A 12665-nucleotide genomic window follows, 5' to 3' on the forward strand; every position below is an offset into this window, starting at 1 on the left:
GCTAGAGTGACAGAAGCTTAAACCCTAGTTTATGCGTTATTTCATAAGGGGCTGATTTGGATCCATATGTTTCATGCTATGGTTAGATTTATCTTAATTCTTCTTTCGTAGTTGTGGATGCTTGCAAGAGCGGATAATCATAAGTGGGTTGATTGTTCAAGTAAGAACAACACCTTAGCACTGGTCCACCCACATATCAAAATATCAAAGTAACGGACGCGAATCAACTCAACATGGTGAACATTACTAGACAGAAATCCCCATGTGTCCTCGTGAGCGCTTGCTTCTTTTAAGAGTACTTTTGGGCATGTACTTTGCTACATAAAGGATTGGTCTATCTTGTTGCACACGTTCCACTATTGTTACTTCTCACTTGTTACGAACTATCTTGTTACAAACTATCTATCATCGTTACTTACAACACTTGTAGAGAATACCTTGCTGAAACTGCTTATCATTTCCTTCTGTTCCTCATTGAGTTTGACACTTTACTTATTTAAGGGACTACGAATGATCCCCTATACTAGTGCATCATCACCATGCCAAGATACTCCAGGCCTCCTCGGAATCTAGCCTTCATCCCAGATACGAAGAGGCGGCAGCTGCGGAGGCTGAAATGCATGCCGACAATGCAGTGGCGGAGGCCGATATGCATGCTGACAATGCAGCGGCGGAGGCCATGGAGCCCCTTCCCCATGAGATCGCCGATTGAGAGTTGGAGATGCCGGAGCCGTCCGAGAGTGACGAGCGACGAGAGGAGTTACCCGTGTCCCAGGAGGAGGTCAGGAAGTGCTTGTCCTTCAAGAAATCATTGGCGGGGTACCAACATGAACTCTTTGGCGCCACTACTATGAGTACAACAACGATGAGGGCGATGCCTCCGACAAAGGCAACTTCAGAGATGAGGATGTCGCCATGGTCGAGTTTAGCCTGGGAGATGCAGGGTCCAGCACCAACACAATGTCGCCTAGACAAGTCGCCAACATCTCATCGAAGATCGGCGAGGCATAGGGCGGCGGATTGGCATCCTTGTTAAACTTATGCGTAGTACTAATATCATTTGTTTGGTGAGATAGTCTTTTGTTAGAGTTAATTCTTGGTCAAGGATCTCTATTTATTTAGTGAACTTTTTTTATTAAGTAATTACGAGCTATGTGTCAGCTAATTTGTAAATCCAAGTTAGCACTTGATGTTAACTGAAGAAATGACGTGGATGAGCACTATAACTAGGGAATATGGGGAAAGAGGCAAAATTTTGTATGTTCTAATTCATCGCACACGCTCAAAGGAGAAAAATTCTGAATGCACAACTTTGATGTGGCATGTGATTCATATATACGTGCATGTCGAAAAGTGTCAAGTGTGACATAAAATTGTTCATGACATAAACGTAGGGTGTTGGCCCATACACTATGTGCCGGAGGAGGGGTTCTATGAATGTTGGGGAACGTTGCATGGGAAACAAAATGTTTCCTACGCGCACGCAATACCTATCCATTGTGATGATCATCTACGAGAGGGGAGAGTGAATCTACATACCCTTGTAGATTGCTAAGAGGAAGTGTATATAATGCGGTTTATGTAGTGGAACATCTTCGCGATCGAAATCGCAGCCCGTCCCGCGATCTCATCACGATCCGTCCCGCGATCCCATCACAATCCATCCAGATGTAGTGCCGAATGGACGACACCTCCGCGTTCAGCACACGTATAGCTCGATGAAGATACCCGCCTTCTTGATCCAGCAAGAGGGGCGGAGAGGTAGATGAGTTCTCCAGCACAACGGCGTGGTGGTGGTAAACTAATCCAGCAGGGCTTTGCCTAAGCACCACCGAATTATACTAGAGGAGAAACCTATCTAGATGAAGTGGAGGGAGCACGTGGCAATTAGGGTTAGTCCTCACCTCTTAAAACCTCTAGTATATATAGGAGAAGGGGAGGGAGGCCGGCGCCCTAGGGCTTGCCCCATGGGGCGGTCGAAGTGTGGAGGAGAGGGAGTTGGACTCCAATCCTACTCCTAATAGGACTCCTCCCCCACTTGGAAACTCGTCCACCTTTTCGCTTTTTGCCTTATCCCTCCACTCCAGCCACATGGTCCCTTAGGGGAGGCTTCGTCCAGCCCACTAGGGGTTGGTATGCCTCCTCTCACAGCCCATGAAGCCCTTGGGTCGTCACACCCCTTCCGGTGGTCCCCCGGTAGCCTCCCAGCACTCTGGGTACACTACCGACGAGCCCTAAACTTTTTCGGAGATCAAAACAGGACTTCCTACATATCAATATTTACCTCCGGACCATTCCGGAGCTTCTCGTGACGTCCAGGATCTCATTTGGGACTCTGAACAACTTTCGGTCACCAATACCTATAATTCAGTTATACCGAAACGTCACCGAACCTTAAGTGTGCAGACCCTGTGGGTTCGAGAACTATGTGGACATGACCTGAGACATTCTCCGATCAATAACCAATAGCGGGACCTGGATGCCCATATTGGCTCCGACATATTCTACGAATATCTATATCGGTTGAACCTTTATGTCAAGGATTAAGTTAATCCCGCATGATGTTCCCTTTGTCCTTCGGTATGTTACTTGCCCGAGATTTGATCGTCGGTATCACTATACCTAGTTCAATCTCGTTACCCGCAGTCTCTTTACTGGTTCCGTAATACAATATCTTGTCACTAACTCCTTGTTCACATTGCTTGCAAGGCTTGTTGTGATGTTGTATTACCGAGTGTAACATCCCAAAATTATAAAATTTGGAATGTTATAACAAATAAATAATTAGGATTTTTTTGTTTGAATGATATGTGATTGATTGTTTGTAATTGAGTGGAATTTGAAAATTTAAAAAAAATTAATGAGAGGGAATAAAATGACTTCCCGAAAATTTCTATTTTGAATCCCTTTTTAATTTTGAGTTCGAATATTTTCACAACCCTATGATAAAAAAAATCAAATGAGCGGAGGAAAATGACATTCCAAAATCACACACAATGTCGTGATTCAAATTTTAAGTATACACAATTTATTTGAAATTCAAAATCCTTTTCATTTTATAGTTATTGCAAAAAATAATTTTTCTAAAGTAAATTTTTTTGGTCTGGAAAATTTGTTCATGTTAGAGGAAATCTTTTTCTGAAAATTTGTATATATAATATGCCTATATAAAATGTTCTCTTAATTTCGTTTATATTTTTTCTTCCCTGTTCTTTTAAAAAAAATGTAAACACTATTCATCTGGGAAAAAGGAAAAGGAAACAAGGCTGGCCGGATTTGGCTCATCGCCAGCCAAATCCTACTTGGCCCATGCGACGCTTTTCTCTTTTTTCTCCTCTTTTCGTCTATGTTTAGTCCCACATTTCCTATCTATTGACCTTCAGACCTTCTTTCCACCTATAAATATATATCTATAGGAGCATCCGAAAATCATCTACTCCGGGTTAAATCAATCTTTTGGTTTAACTAGATTTATTAAATAAAAATATTTTCTTCTCTCCGACGGGATTTCTGGAAGTGGTCTCCTCTTTGGAATTAATTCTTACTGTGCAATCTAAAGGTATTTCTCTTCGTATTTTTTTATGCTCCCATAGTTTATTATTTCTAGAATAGTAATCCTACACCAGTATTCGGCAGAGTAATTAGATTTATCAATTAGTCTCTGTATTTACACATTAGTCCTAGAATTCTTTTACGCATAGCACTTTTCTTCCGTAAAACAGCTTGGCCCTGATTTTTCAAACAGCCATAACTTTTTACTCGTTTATCCGAATTAGATGAAACCAAAACCTAGAGTTTCGTATTGATCCCACCTATCCGGTGAACCTATCATATCAGCTTTTTGAAATTTTCGAATTTCGAAATTTGTTCACACTCATATTCAAACTTCTTTTGATCATACCTTTTTATCCGTAGCTCCGTTTTAGATGAATCCAATTGCGACGGATTCATATCAAAGTAATTTTCCCATTTGTATCATTAGTTTTAACTTTTCAACTTATATCTTTGATCAAATAAGGTTTATCTATTAGTCCCCAAAAGTGTTCACATCGTTCTAAGCTGATTCAATGTTATATTGAAGTATTTGTATCTTTTGATCCGCTATTTCAAATCTAGTAATTCTTTTTTTCTACATGTTCATATTGATCTCCTATATCCAGTAGAATCATTAGTTTCGACGTTTGAACCTTACATATTTGAGCGATTCAAATTTGTAATCTAACATTCATTTGATCTTACCTTGCAAACAGTAGCACCTTTTCCATTGATTTCTTTTGCCCCTAAACAATCGTGTTATGTACTTTCTATTCATAACAACCATGCTCCAATTCAAATACTTTTGACATTTATGGAATTCAAATTCTATTCATACTTCAATTCGCTATAACTTGCGTTGTAGTGCTCCATTTCAAGAAATTATTTCTAGAAATAAATTTTTATGTCTTATACTATTTGTCAAACAATATTCATGTTGTTCTCCCAATATTTTTTATCATCTCCCATAGTGTATGCAAGTCTAGCTTATATAGTGATAGTTGATCATCCTTTGACTCTTTTGAGTTGACCCCTTTCACCTTTCCTTTTACAACACCATAATACCCTATCTTTTCTTATTAAATCTTGGTATGTTGTTATTTTGCACCAAGACATGTTTTGTTCTTATTTTATTCTGGTTCTTCCTTTTGGCATGAATGTTTATTGAATGCTATTCGTCTACGATAGATTGCTCGGAATGCGATGAGTAGAATTATCAGGATTATGAGAGCGACTATCTTCATCAAGTAATAACAGGCAAGTTCACATTGATCATATATTTTACCTATGGTTTTATTGCATTAGTTTCAACCTTCTTCACCCATTGCATGCAAGTAGGTACGTGGACACTTTGGTTATTGAGTAGTATGTTATGATAGGCACCCCAAAACCCTTGTTACTTTGGCCGGGACGTTATTTTGCCATGCTCCTAGTAGACGGGGTTTGGTTGAGTGTTCATCATGAGTGTTGTGAAAAACTTAATAATCAAGACATGAAGACTCCAAGACTTGAGACCTTAGAACGAAATATACCTCTGGGTGAAGGACTGTTCAGATGGGCTCCCTGGGAAAACCAGCGGAGGACCTGGGATGCATGGAGAAGCGCCATGACATCTTGCGGAAAGCTTCACCTAGGCTCAAAGAGATGGATGGATATTTCAAGACCTAAGGCTTACCTGCACAACCACAAGTCATTATGGGCTCTGGCTTGGTTGGACAACGTGGTGACTCTGGATGGGCGTTGCTACGAGATGTAGAAGAACGATAGGATTGGATGGGCACCGACAGAGGCTCAGAGGAACCCATTGAAAGACCATGTTTTGATCATCCGGTTCTCAAACACCCTGAAGTGCGAGGACTTCAATGGAGGCGATCAAATCTTGTGGGGAACGTGTGCAAAACTCTACAGAGTACTCAAACCTAATCGAATAGCCGTGTCCACGGTCATTGACAACTTGAGCCAAAGGAACTGAAACTATCAGGAATTCTCAACACCATTGACTTATTGATGTGGGTAATATTATAACTTGTGTATGAGAAATGGTTGGTGGCACCTTCTCATTAACAACCAACGATGTAGTAAATTTTGCTTTTAACCTCTCTCTTGTTGTAGGAAAAATTTGCTTTATGCAAAAATTAAACTACTGCCCCACCTGTCATATATGCATATAGTATAGATGATATTTTACCCCCCTCTTTTGTGACTTGCCGGCATATTCAATATGTTGACCTACACAGCGGCAACTTCTTATGTTGCAGATACTTCCTTCGACAAGTAAGAGTACGATTCAGGGTTACAGTTTGCACTCAACCTGTCGTTGGTGTTTATTGGGACTCTACTCCCATTGACTGTTTCCGCTAAGATTTTGAAGTATATATCAGTTTTACGTTATTTACATGTGATTGCACTTTGATATATACATTGATGTACTGTGTGTGACAGCATACTGATCCAGGGATGGTACAGAACACACAGAGGCTTGACTCGTTTTGAGTCGGGTCGCTACACCGAGTGGGCTCCAAGATACATCTCCGTCACACGGAGTAACAAATCCCAGTTTAGATCCATGCCAACCCAACAGACATCTTCGGAGATACTTGTAGACCACCTTTATAGTCACCCAGTTACGTTGCAACGTTTGATACAAACAAAGTATTATTCCAGTGTCCGGGAGTTGCATGATCTCATGGTCATAGGAACAGATACATTGACATGCAGAAAATAGTAGCAATAAACAAACACGATCATATGTTACGTTCATAGTTTGGATCTTGTCCATCACATCATTCTACTAATGATGTAATCCCGTTATCAAGTGACAACACTTGTCTATGGCCAGGAAACTTTGATCATCTTTGATCAACGAGCTAGTTTACTAGAGGCTCACTAGGGACAGTGTGTTGTCTATGTATCCATAGATCTATTTGAGTTTCCAATTAATACAATTCTAGCATGGATGATAAACGATTATCATGAACAAGCACATATAATAATAACTAAATTAGTATTGCCTCTAGGGCATATTTCCAGCAGTCTCCCACTTGCACTAAGGTCAATAATCTAGTTCACATCATTATGTGATTGTAATAAATCTAACACCCATACAGTAATGGGCTTCGATCATGTCTTGCTTGTGAGATAGGTTTTTAGTCAATGGGTCTGAACCTTTTAGATCCATGTCTGCTTTACAAATATCTATGTCATCATATAGATGCTGCTACCACGCGCCATTTGGAACTATTCCAAATGAGCGCTCCACTATATGAAACCGGTTTACTTCCTAGAGTTATCCGGATTAATGTCCAAGCTTGCATCAACGCAACCCTTTACGACGAACTCTTTTATCACGTCCATAATCGAGAAACATATTCCTTAGCCCATTAGTTGCTAAGGATAACTTTGCTCGCTGTCTAGTGATCCATTCCTGGATCACTCTAGTACCCCTTGACAGACTCATGGCAAGGCACACATCAGGTGCGATACACAACATGACATACTATAGAGCCTATGGCTAAGGCATAGGGGACGACCTTCGTCCTTTCTCTTTCTTCTGCCGTGGTCGGGTTTTGAGTCTTACTCAATACTCACACCTTATAACACAGTCAAGAACTCTTTCTTTGACTGGTCTATTTTGAACTCCTTCAAAATCTTGTCACAGTATGTATTCATTTGAAAGTTCTATTAAGCGTTTTGATCTATCTATATAGATCTTGATGCTCAATGTTCAAGCAGCTTAATACATGTTTTCCTTTGAAAAACACTTTTCAAGCAACCCTATATGCTTTCCAGAAATTCTACATCTTTTCCAATCAATAATATGTCAATCACAGAAATTCTATAGTGCTCCCACTCACTTGTTTGGAAATACAAGTTTCTTATAAACTTTGCATAAACCCAAAAGCTTTGATCACTCATCAAAGTACTTATTCCAACTTCGAGATGCTTGTTCCAGTCCATAGAAGGATCACTGGAGTTTGCATACTTGTTAGCATCCTTTAGGATTAACAAAACCTTCTGGTACCGTTCCTCAAGGAAGCCGACGAGGAAACAATGTTTTGACATCCTATCTACAAGATTTCATAAATAATGAAGCAACTGCTAACATAATTCCAACAAACTTTTAGCATCGCTACGAGTGACAAAGTCTCATCTTAGTCGACTCTTTGAATTTGTCGGAAACATCTTTGTAACAAGTCGAGCTTTCTTAATGGTGACTTTTCACCATCCTCGTCTGTCTTCCTTTTAAAGATCCATCTGTACTTAACAGTCTTATGACCATCAAGTAGTTCTTCCAAAGTCCTCACTTTGTTTTCATACATGGATCATCTCTCAGATTTTATGGCCTCCAGCCATTTCATGGAATCAGGGCCCACCATCGCTTCTCCATAGCTTGTAGGTTCATTGTTCTCTAGCAACATGACCTCCAAGACAGGGTTACCGTAGCACTCTGGAGCAGTACGTGACCTTGTCGACCTACGGGGTTTGTAGTAACTTGATCCGAAGCTTCAGGATCACTATCATCAGCTTCCACTTCAATTGGTGTAGGCGCGACAGGAACAACTTCTTGTGCCCTCCTACACACTGGTCAAAGTTACGGTTCAATAACCTCATCAAGTTCCACCATCTTCCCACTCAATTATTTCAAGAGAAACCTTTTCTCGAGAAAGGACCTGTTTCTAGAAACAAACTCTTTGCTTCATGCTCTCAGATAGGAGGTATACCCAAACCTTTTGGGTGTCCTATGAAGATGCATTTATCCACTTTGGGTTCGAGCTTATCAGGCTAAAACGTTTCCACATAAGTGTCGCAGCCCCAAACTTTTAAGAAACAACGGCTTAGGTTTCGCCAAACCATAGTTCATACGGTGTCATCTCAACGGAATTATGTGCTGCCCTATTTAAAGTTAATGTGGTAGTCTCTCTTGCCCAACCCAAAAACTATATCGGTAATTCGATAAGAGACATCATAGTATGCACCATATCCAATAGGGTGCGGCTATGACATTCGGACACACCATCACACCATGGTGTTCTAGGTGGCATTTGTTGTGAACCTACTTCCACATTGTCTTCAATGTGTACAACACTCACAACTTAGATATTCGTCTCCATGATCATATCGTAGACATACTATTCTCTTGTCACGATGATCTTCAACTTAACTCTCAAATTACTTGAACCTTTCAATAATTCAGACTTGTGTTTCATCAAGTAAATATACTAATATCTACTCAGATCATCAGTGTAGTAAGAATATAACGATATCCACTGCGTGCCTCAGCACTCATTGGACTGCATACATCAAAATATATTACTTCCACTAAGTTACTTTCTTTTTCCATCTCATTGAAAATGAGGCCTTTAGTCATCTTGCCCATGTGGCATGATTTGCATGTCTCAAGTGATTCAAAATCAAGTGAGTCCAAACGATCCATCTGCATGGAGTTTCTTCATGCGTTTACACCAGTAGGCATAGTTCGCATGTCTTAGACGGAAAAACAAGTGAGTCCAAAGATCCATCAGTATCGAGTTTCTTCATGCGTTTTATACCAATATGACTCAAGCGGCAGTGCCACAAGTAAGTGGAATTATAATTACTACTTTGTATCTTTTGGCATCAATATCATGAACATGTGTATCACTACGATCGAGATTCAATAAACCATTGAAGATATTTATTCAAGCAAATAGAGTAACCATTATTCTCTTTATATGAATAATCATATTGCAATAAACACGATCCAATCATGTTCACGCTCAATGCAAACAACAAATGACATTTATTTAGGTTCAACACCAATCCCGATGGTAAAGGGAGCGTGTGATGTTTGATCACATCAACCTTGAAATTTCTTCAAACACACATCATGACCTCACCATTGCTAGTATTCATTTATTCCGTAGCTTTTATTTCGAGTTACTAACACTTAGCAACCGAACCGGTATCTAATACCCTGGTACTAATAGGAGTACTTGTAAAGTACACACCAACATCATGTATATCCAATATACTTTTGTTGACTTTGCGAGTCTTCTCATCTACCAAGTAACTAGGGTAGTTCCGCTCTAGTGATCGTTCCCCTCATAACAGAAGCACTTAGTCTCGGGTTTGGGTTTAACATTTGGTTTCTTCACTAGAGCGGAAACTGGTTTGCCTTTCATGAAATATCCCTTCTTACCCTTGCCCTTCTCGAAACTAGTGGTTTGCCTAACCATCAACACTTGATGCTCCTACTTGATTTCTACCTTCGCGGTGTCAAACATCATGAATAGCTCAAGGATCATCATCTCTATCCCTGATATGTTATAGTTCATCACGAAGCTGTGTAGCTTGGTGGTAGTTACTTTGGAGAACTATGTCAATCACTATCTTATCTGGAAGATCAACTCCCACTCGATTCAAGCGATTGATGCACTCAGACAATCTTAGCACATGCTCAACGATTGAGCTCCTCTCCCTTACTTTGTACACAAAGAATCTTGTCGGGGGTCTCATACCTCTCAAAACGGGCACGAACCTGAAATCCCAATTTCATCTCTTGGAACATCTCCTATGTCCCGTGACGTTCAAAGCATGTTCACCGACTCAATTCTAAGCCGTTTAAGCATTATGCACTGAACTATCATGTAGTCATAAAAAACGTGTATGTCAGATGTTCGCAACATCCACATATGACGCTCGGGGTTTAGCACATCTAGCGGTGCATTATGGATATAAGCCTTATGCACATCAATGAGGACAATTCTCACTTTACGGGCCCAGTCTGCATAATTGCTACTATTATCTTTCGACTAAATTTTCTCTTGGAACATACCAAAAAGAGTAGAGCTACAACGCAAATTACAACATAATTTGTAAAGACTATTTGACTATGTTCATGATAATGAGTTCAATTAATCATATTACTTAAGAACTCCCACTCAAATTGACATCCCTCTAGTCATTCGAGTGTCGCATGATCAAAATTCACTAACTAAAGTCCGATCATCACGTGAGTTGATTATAGTTTCAATGGTGAACATCTCCATGTTGATCATATCAACTATATGATTCATGGTCAACATTTCGGTCTCTTGTGTTCCGAGGCCATGTCTATACATGCTAGGCTCGTCAAGTTTAACCCGAGTGTTCCGCGTGTGCAACTGTTTTGCACCTCTTGTATGTGAACGAAGAGTCTATCAAACACGATCATCACGCAGTGTCTCGAAACAACGAACTATCGCAAAGGTGCACACTCGGGGAGAACACAATTTTATCTAGATATTTTAGTGAGGGATCACCTTATAATTCTACCTCGTCCTAAGAAAAATAAGGTGCATAAAAGGATTAACATCACATGCAAATCATAAGTTAATTGATATGGCCATGAACTTGTGCTTCTTGATCTCCATGGTTAGTGGCACAACACCATGATCTCCATCATCGTGCTGCCATTGAAGTTGTCAAGCCAACTATGCTCATACTACTATTGCTACCTCTTAGCGATAAAGTAAAGCATCACCAAACGCAAAATAATTAAAGACAACCATATGGCTCCTACCGGTTGCCGTAGCATCAACATGCAAGTCGATATTTAACTATTACAACATGATCATCTCATACATCTCATATATTATATCATGTCTTTGTCCATATCACATCACATTCATACCCTGCAAAAACAAGTTAGACGTCCTCTAATTTGTTGTTGCAAATTTTACGTGGCTGCTATGGGTATCTAGTATGATCGCATCTTACTTACACAAAGCCACAACGGTGATATGCAAATTGCTATTTAACCTTCTCCAAGGACCGCCTCGGTCAAATCCGATTCAACTAAAGTTGAAGAAATAGACACCCACCAATCATCTTTATGCAACAAGTTGCATGTTAGTCGATGAAACCGGTCTCTCGTAAGCGTACGAGTAATGTTGGTCCGGGAAGCTTCCATCCAATAATACCGCTTAATAGAGAAAAGACTAAGGAGGGAAGCAAATTGAACATCGACGCCCACAAACTCTGTTGTGTTCTACTCGAGATATCATCTACGCATAGACCTAGCTCATGATGCCAATATTGGGGGACATTGCAAGGGAAACAAAAAATTTCCTAGGCACACGCAATAACTATCCATGGTGATGATCATCTATGAGAGGGGAGAGTGAATCTACATGCCCATGTAGATCGCTAAGAGGAAGCGTATATAACGCGGTTGATGTAGTGGAACATCTTCGCGATCCAAATCGCAGCCCGTTCAGCGATCTCATCACGATCCATCCCGCGATCCCATCACGATCCATCCTGATCTAGTGCCAAACGAATGACACCTCCGCGTTCAGCACACATACAACTCGATGACGATACTAGCCTTCTTGATCCAGCAAGAGGGGCAGAGAGGTAGATGAGTTCTCCAGCATGGCGGCGTGGTGGTGGTGGTGAACTAATCCAGCAGGGTTTCGCCTAAGCACCGCCGAATTAGAGTAGAGGAGAAACCGATCTAGATGAAGTAGAGGGAGCACATGGAAATTAGGGTTAGCCCTCACCTATTAAAACCTCTAGTATATATAGGAGGAGTGGAGGGAGGCCACCGCCATAAGGCTTGCCCCTTAGGTCGGCTGAAGTGTGGAGGAGAGGGAGTTGGACTCCAATCCTACTCCTAGTAGGACTCCTCCCCCACTTGGAAACTCTCCCATCTTTTGGCCTTTTCCCTTATCCCTCCACTCCAGCCGCATGGGCCCTTAGGGGAGGCTTTGGCTAGCCCACTAGGGGCTCGTTTGCCTCCTCTCACAGCCCATGAAGCCCTTGGGTCGTCACACCCCGCCCGGTGGTCTCCCGGTACCCACCCGGCACTCCGAGTACAATACCGATGAGCCCGAAACTTTTCAGGAGACCAAAACATGACTTCCTATATATCAATATTTACCTCTGGACCATTCCGAAGCTCCTCGTGATGTCCAGGATCTCATCCGGGACTCCGAACAACCTTTGGTCGCCAATACCCCTAACTCAACTATACTAAAACATCACCGAACCTTAAGTGTGTAGTCCCTGCGGGTTCGAGAACTATGTAGACATGACCTGAGACATTCTCTGTTCAATAACCAATAGCAGGACCTGGATGCCTATATTGGCTCCTACATATTCTACGAAGA

General features: G+C 41.1%; 1 pseudogene; it reads right to left on the reverse strand.

The window, feature by feature from the left end:
• Positions 1–576: 576 nt before the first annotated feature.
• Positions 577–12665, reverse strand: part of LOC123441479 — a 34092-nt pseudogene continuing 22003 nt past the window's right edge.

Source organism: Hordeum vulgare, chromosome 3H (genome assembly GCF_904849725.1).
Source record: "Hordeum vulgare subsp. vulgare chromosome 3H, MorexV3_pseudomolecules_assembly, whole genome shotgun sequence".
Classification (NCBI taxonomy): Eukaryota; Viridiplantae; Streptophyta; class Magnoliopsida; order Poales; family Poaceae; genus Hordeum; species Hordeum vulgare.